We start from the raw sequence: 7,803 nt of genomic DNA, 5'->3' as shown, positions 1-7,803 counted from the left end.
ATGTAGACCTTAAAATAATCTGCAAAGCTCTCTCAAAGAGACTGGAGAAAATAACCCCCCTCTTAATTCATCCTGACCAAACTGGTTTCATAAAAGGTAGGCACTCATCAACAAATACACGTAGATTACTTAATTTGATAGACTACTCATACAGTAAAAACCTAGAAACTACAATATTCTCTTTAGATGCAGAAAAAGCATTTGACAGAGTTAACTGGAAATTTCTGTTTGCAACTTTACACAAATTTGGTTTTGGATCTTCTTTCATTAACTGGTTAAAAATATTATATAACTCCCCAACAGCTTGTGTCAGAACAAATGACCAGACATCCTCCAGCTTCTGTCTCCTGAGGGGCACCAGGCAGGGATGCCCACTCTCCCCTTCACTGTTTGCAATTTTTATTGAACCACTAGCAGCAGCAATTAGACAGAATTCAGTAATTAAGGGCATAAAATGCAAGAACGTGGAACATAAAATCAGCCTTTATGCAGATGTTGTGTTACTTTTTCTCCAAAACTCACAAACTAATATCTCTGGGGTGATTGAATTGATAAACTCTTTTGCAAGAATATCAGATTACTCAATTAACTGGTCAAATTCTACAGTCCTTCCAATTAATTGCTCCTTCCATAATTTTTCTTCTACACCACTGCAATCGGGAAATATAAAATAGGTTTGTATTAATATACATTAATTTAGGTATTAATGTTTCTCCCAAGCTTGCAGATCTGACTAAATTAAACTATATCCCACTTTTAAAGAAGGTAGAAGGTGATCTGGCTAGGTGGAAATGTCTACCCATAACACTCATGGGAAGGGTTGCCGCTATAAAAATGATGGTCTTACCAAAAATAAATTATTTATTCTCAATGATCCCAACTAAACCGCCACAAGATTGGTTCAGATCTCTAGATTCATGTATGTCCAAATTCCTTTGAAAGATAAACCCCCACGTATCAGCTTAAAAACACTACAAAAGACCAAGGATAAAGGAGGATTAGAACTACCTAACTTTCAGCACTACTTCTTAGCCAACAGGCTTCAGTTTATCTCAGGATGGCTAAAACATACCCTCTTAGATGAACCTTGGCTAGATGTAGAACAAGCACTTTGCAATAATCTAGAGATTTCAGACCTACCATTTATCAGCTCAAACATCCAACGACATGAATGCTTCAAAAGCATCAACATCAGCTCTTCTCTGACAGCATGGTGGGAGTTTCTAAAATTGACGGAGTCTTCATTAATCCCATGCAAACGTACACCTATCTGGAACAACCCTGAGATATTACAAAACAATAATTCAATTCAATTCAATTCAATTCAATTTTATTTATATAGCGCCAAATCACAACAAAAGTCGCCTCAAGGCGCTTCATAGATACAGAGAAAAACCCAACAATCATATGACCCCCTATGAGCAAGCACTTTGGCGACAGTGGGAAGGAAAAACTCCCTTTTAACAGGAAGAAACCTCCGGCAGAACCAGGCTCAGGGAGGGGCGGGGCCATCTGCTGCGACCGGTTGGGGTGAGAGAAGGAAGACAGGATAAAAGACATGCTGTGGAAGAGAGACAGAGGTTAATAACAGATATGATTCAATGCAGAGAGGTCTATTAATACATAGTGAGTGAGAAAGGTGACTGGAAAGGAAAAACTCAATGCATCATGGGAATCCCCCGGCAGCCTACGTCTATTGCAGCATAACTAAGGGAGGATTCAGGGTCACCTGGTCCAGCCCTAACTATATGCTTTAGCAAAAAGGAAAGTTTTAAGCCTAATCTTAAAAGTAGAGATAGTTTCTGTCTCCCGAATCCAAACTGGAAGCTGGTTCCACAGAAGAGGGGCCTGAAAACTGAAGGCTCTGCCTCCCATTCTACTTTTAAATACTCTAGGAACAACAAGTAAGCCTGCAGAGCGAGAGCGAAGTGCTCTAATAGGGTGATATGGTACTACAAGGTCATTAAGATAAGATGGGGCCTGATTATTTAAGACCTTGTATGTGAGGAGCAGGATTTTGAATTCAATTCTGGATTTAACAGGAAGCCAATGAAGGGAAGCCAAAACAGGAGAAATATGCTCTCTCCTTCTAGTCCCTGTCAGTACTCTTGCTGCAGCATTTTGGATTAGCTGAAGGCTTTTCAGTGAGTTTTTTGGACATCCTGATAATAATGAATTACAGTAGTCCAGCCTGGAAGTAATAAATGCATGAACTAGTTTTTCAGCGTCACTCTGAGACAGGATATTTCTAATTTTAGAGATGTTGCGCAAATGGAAGAAAGCAGTCTTACATATTTGTTTAATATGTGCGTTGAAGGACATGTCCTGGTCAAAAATGACTCCAAGGTTCCTCACAGCGTTACTGGAGGCCAAGGTAATGCCATCCAGAGTATGAATCTGGTTAGATACCATATTTCTAAGATTTTCAGGGCCGAGTACAATAACCTCAGTTTGATCTGAATTAAGAAGCAGAAAGTTAGCGGCCATCCAGGTCTTTATGTCTTTAAGACATTCCTGCAGTTTAACTAATTGGTGTGTGTTATCTGGCTTCATGGACAGATAGAGCTGGGTGTCATCTGCATAGCAGTGAAAATGTATGCTATGTCTTCTAATGATGCTGCCTAAGGGAAGCATGTATAATGTAAACAGAATTGGTCCTAGCACTGAACCCTGTGGAACTCCATAATTAACCTCAGTGGGTTAATTAATAGGCTGGTGTGAAAAATTGCTGCCACACCGCCCCCTCGGCCTGTGCTTCGAGGTTTCTGGTAGTTAGAATGACTCGGGGGTGTTGATTCATTTAAACTAACATAATCATCCTGCTGCAACCAGGTTTCTGTAAGGCAGAGTAAATCAATTTGTTGATCAATTATTAAGTCATGTACTAACAGAGACTTGGAGGAGAGTAATAATATGATAAACTTTCCAGATTGGAGTGGTAAAGGAATCAAATACTTAGAACATATATTAGAAGGAACAGAGTTTATTGCATTTGACAGACTAGTTACACAATATGGGATCAACAAGAAAATATTTTTAGAATATCAACAAATTAAATCCATAGTAAAAAAGAAATTTAAACCGGGTCAAGTTGAACTACAAACACCACCAAGTGTGGTTCAATTTCTTACTCTTAAAACCCCCAAATTACTTTCCAAAATATACAGAATGCTTTCTAAAACGGATGAATCAATATCACTTCCTATTGCAAAATGGGAAGCGGATTTATCAGTTAACTTAGACCAAAACTTCTGGTCTCAGATTTGCTTAAAAACCTTTCATCTAATTAGAAATCCCAGTCTTCAATTAATTCAATACAAAATACTACATAGAGTGCACTATACAGGTCATCGGATGTTCAAGATGGGCTTTACATCTACCAACACCTGCTCACACTGTCAAACCAATTCACTGGACAATTATATCCACGCTCTTTGGTTCTGTCCACCAGTTCAGAAGTTTTGGCGCGAGATATGTGAAGACTTATCGAAGTGTCTGAAATGTAACATTCCAACTCCCCCTTTAGTGTGTTTGTTGGGCAGCTTAGATAATGTCACTACAGAGAAGAATAAAGCCCATATGGTTTTCACTGCCCTATGCATAGCCAAGAAAACAGTCCTCATGAACTGGAAAAATAAAAATAATCTTAATTCTAACCAATATAGAAATTATCTAATAGATTACATTAGTCTTGATACAACCTCTGCCACCACATCAGATCAATTGCTCTGGGCTCCTTTGATCAGCTCCATCACCTAGTGGGGGTGGGGGGTCATAGTTTGGTCCCACCTTCGCTGTTGTGATTGGTGTGGGGGTAGGGACAGGCTTGGGGCAGGAGGGGAATCCCCCGACGAGGTGGGCTGTCCCAGGCTCTGTGGGGCCGGGCGGCGCTGCTGAACTGGGCCCCGTTAACACTACCTGGGTCTGGGTGCAGTTTCCCCCTCCAGGGGCAAGGGTACCTAGACCCGGGGCTTAGAGTACGCTTGGGGAGTGTGATTGTGTGTACAGCGTCTCTCTATGTCTGTCTCCATGTTGGGTGAGTGTTGAGTAAGTGCATATGAGAGCATGAGGGTGGGAATGGATGTTTGTATCTGTGTGTGCCTGTATGTCTGTGTCTATATGTCAGGTTGAGTATCAGACGCCACCTCTCTGGGGACATCTCAGGCCCTTCAAGGTATGGAGGCCTATCTCCCCCCACCACTCCCCCTGCCAGTGGCAGACGCCCTCAGACATCGGTGCTTTGGTGGTTCTTTGAGTCCGGGATGGGCGTCCAGGTACCCACCGGCTCACTCCTGGTGGCTGCTTGTCGGGGCCTGGAGCCTGGGGCTCGCTCGGGCTCCTTCGGGGGTGGGGTGCCCTCGGCCTCTCGGCCTGGGGTTCGGTCACTCAGACACAGCTGGCTGCCGGCGGAGCTCACGGGCGCGTCACTGCAACCCCCCCTGGCTTCTGCTCCACGGCTGCTGACCCCTCATCTGGGGATCTCCTCAGCTCTTTCTGGGATAGTGGCGCGGCTGCCCCTCTGTTGGTCTTCCTTGGTCTCTAGTGTTCTGAGGGCCTCTGGATGTCTGGAGTCTTGATCTCCTCCATACCTGCTTCAAGCCCCGGAGGAAAGGGGCTGTGGCCCCCCCCACACCCTCTAGCACAGGGGTGGGCAATCTCAGTCCACGAGGGCCGGTGTCCCTGCAGGTTTTAGATGTGTCCTCGAACCAACACAGCTGATTTAAATGGCTAAATTAGCTCCTCAACATGTCCTGAAGTTCTCCAGAGGCCTGGTAATGAACTAATCATGTGATTCAGGTGTGTTGACCCAATGATCTGCTCTAGCAGATCTGCTCTAGCAGATCATTACACGAAGGAACCTTTTAAAACAAGCACGTCCATTCTCACAGGTGTACACACGGGTGCTCACACACACAAACTACACCCTTTTTGGCTCCTACCTTAAAGCACACTGTGCGCTGTCGATCTTACGTGCTGCACAATAATGTTTAATATTTAGTATTTACTGTTATATTCCCATAGATCATCGTAATGATGTTGTTTATTATATTGCTCTTTTTTTTTCTGCTTGTTTTCTCTTTTTTCTTTCTCAACAGGTGATCCAGGTGATTGATGGATGTATTTTTTGTCTGCTTATTTTGTTGGTTTTTGGTTTTTTTGCCCTTTATCACCGTCCCTCTTCCCCGCTGTTTTTCTTTCCCTCTTTCTTTCTCCCCTTTCTTTTCCCCAGTCAAGTCTGTCCCGTATTTAGCAGATTAAAATAAAATAAACAATAAAAGGCGAATCAAATAGACCAATACAGCAAGGCTGGGTTGGTTGATTTGGTAAAGTAAATCCGTTGGGCATCTTTCTTTGCCTTTAGACAATAATTCTGATGGCAAAAGAGCCAAACGGGACAGGCAAAAAATAAAAATAAATAAAAAAATAAAGAGAGTACACCAGTAAAACCAGAATATCTATCAACATTAGAAAAGATACCTGGAACTCCTCACTCTGGGCCTGAAGGGAAGCACTCGGAGGGATTCTGGTAAATGAGAGGAAAAGAAGGAAAACAACAAGAGGTGAACGTGTAACACAGACAGCTGTTCACCATCTCATGTATCATCTCTGGGAGCCAAAGAGCGAGGCTTTAGTTTAAGAGGTTCACTGGGACAAGTTCAAACTCGGGTTAAAACATCCTGTGCCTCGTCAGGAAACATGACCACGGTTGTCCAGCAGATGGCGCCCACACAGGGAAAATGAAAGTGGCTTTACACCAGGCTGCAGCTGCTGCTGCTGCTGAGCACTTCTCCCACTGACACACTGCTGCTTCCATGTGGTTTGCTTCACACAGTCTTCGTGTTTTAACAAGCAACTTTATTGATGTCCATGTTATTGTACTGAAGTCGTTTGCAAATGTTTTATGCCCATTAAGGGACTCAGGCATCCTGGATCAGTCCGCATGCTCAGGAAATACGAAAAGATCCAGGAAGACAGGAAAGCACACAGGAAACAAATGATCTGCCTCACAGGCACATTTGGTTTCCCTGATAGAAAAAAACAATCAAACCTGGACATGAGATGGACTGTTTTGTGTTTTTTTTATGAAGACCTGATGAAGTTGATGGTGGGTCGAATCTGCATGTTTAGTCTGTTGACTTTAAGCATCCAAAATAACAATTATTTTGAACCTTTTCCTCATTTTTTCCATTTTTCTGGATTTTTCTGATCGTTAGCAAATTCATTTTATTTAGGCTCTGATCATAAACCAACAATATAACTGAAACAGTGTCATCAACTAAAAGACAAAACACTTGGAATCTTTTTATTTGTAGGACTTTTATAGAAAAACACTTGTATGGCACAAGATTAGGTCAACTCAGATCCTAATCTGACCTCAGCAGGTCATCAGAAGCTGTCCAGATTTAGAGTTGGGTTTCATTTCAGCCACAGTCCAAAAAAAGTCCCATATGGTGATTTTGGAATTAACCTTTTACCATCTGGATTTCCTAAGTAGGAAAAAGTCTCTAAAAATGGGCCGGCGTTACCCAGGTGCTGAGCTTGGATGCTTCGGTAGATAAAATACAGCAGGAAACCTTCTGCTTGCTACTGCACTGGCATCTTAAAATGGCTAACACAGTTTGTCAGATTAGCATTTGTGACAAACTAAAACCTTCAGTTGAAATTTTTAGCGAATGATGATGATTTTAGTTGTGTAACGATCTCTGCCTCCATAGGCGTACATGAGCGCGCTGATGCACAGTTCCAATGAAATGCCACATATTTAAGGCATCACACAGCTCCACGAGGCTCCTGCAGCCGCTGCTGGTCACTAAAACCACCACGTCTCCAAGGTGTTTTCAACCTGTGCACAAAAATAGTTAGCGCATGAGCAAATACTCACTCTCTCTGGTAGTCATTCACCTCTTTCTCGCTGTATTTTTCAGTTCTCTGTTTCCATGGTAACAGCCGGTTGCAGACAGGCTGTCTTTGACAAACATGCACAAGCATGAAGCCTGCACAACACGTCAGGACAACTTTGCTGGTATTAGCAGCGCTGCGACAGAGTGGAAAGGATGTGGTCATGTTACCGATTCTGTTTTACAGCTTCTGTTAGGGTAGCGTTAATGCAGGCTAAATTTAGTTTGAGCCGAGGTGAACGCCGCTTTAACTTTTCTGTAGTTCAGAGAAAAAGGGATTACTCTTCACTTGGTGTGGGAGTGGCTTTCCCTCGTCCAGATCAATGCTTTTAAAAGCCCTTCAGCTTCAATCTCATCACAGCACAGTCTGTTACAGCTAATCTGATTGTCCTACAACTGACACCTGCACCACCCACTAGAGTTCCTCAGTCTCTCGTAGACACACACACACACACACATACGGACACACATACACTTGGACACACACACACACACATGGACACACACATGCACACACATGGACACACACACACATGCACACACACACACACATGTGCACACACACACGCACACACATGGACACACACACACACATGGACACATGCACACGCACACACACATGGACACACACATGGACACACACATGGACACATGGACACACACACACACATGGACACATGCACACGCACACACACATGGACACACACATGGACACACACACACACACATGGACACACACATGGACACACACACACAAGCACGCACACACACATGGACACACACACACATGGACACATACACACACACACACACACACATGGACACACACACACACACACATACACACACACACACACGCACACACATACACACACACACATGGACACACACATGGACACATGGA

At 43.3% G+C, this 7,803-nt stretch overlaps 1 long non-coding RNA gene across 1 annotated transcript; it reads right to left on the bottom strand.

Moving 5' to 3' along the window:
• Positions 1 to 1,332: 1,332 nt before the first annotated feature.
• On the bottom strand, positions 1,333 to 7,064 carry LOC146371350 (uncharacterized). The gene is made up of 3 exons (XR_014802825.1): positions 6,884 to 7,064; positions 5,479 to 5,524; positions 1,333 to 1,561 (listed from the first exon to the last, which is right to left on the bottom strand). It is a non-coding gene; the product is annotated as an uncharacterized LOC146371350 (long non-coding RNA).
• Positions 7,065 to 7,803: the final 739 nt, after the last annotated feature.

The sequence above is a fragment of the Perissodus microlepis genome, chromosome 15 (assembly GCF_051167445.1).
Source record: "Perissodus microlepis isolate ML-2025 ecotype Zambia chromosome 15, ASM5116744v1, whole genome shotgun sequence".
NCBI lineage: Eukaryota > Metazoa > Chordata > Actinopteri > Cichliformes > Cichlidae > Perissodus > Perissodus microlepis.
The sequence above is the reverse complement of the archived record's forward strand: the minus strand, read 5'-3'. Positions and strand labels throughout refer to the sequence as shown.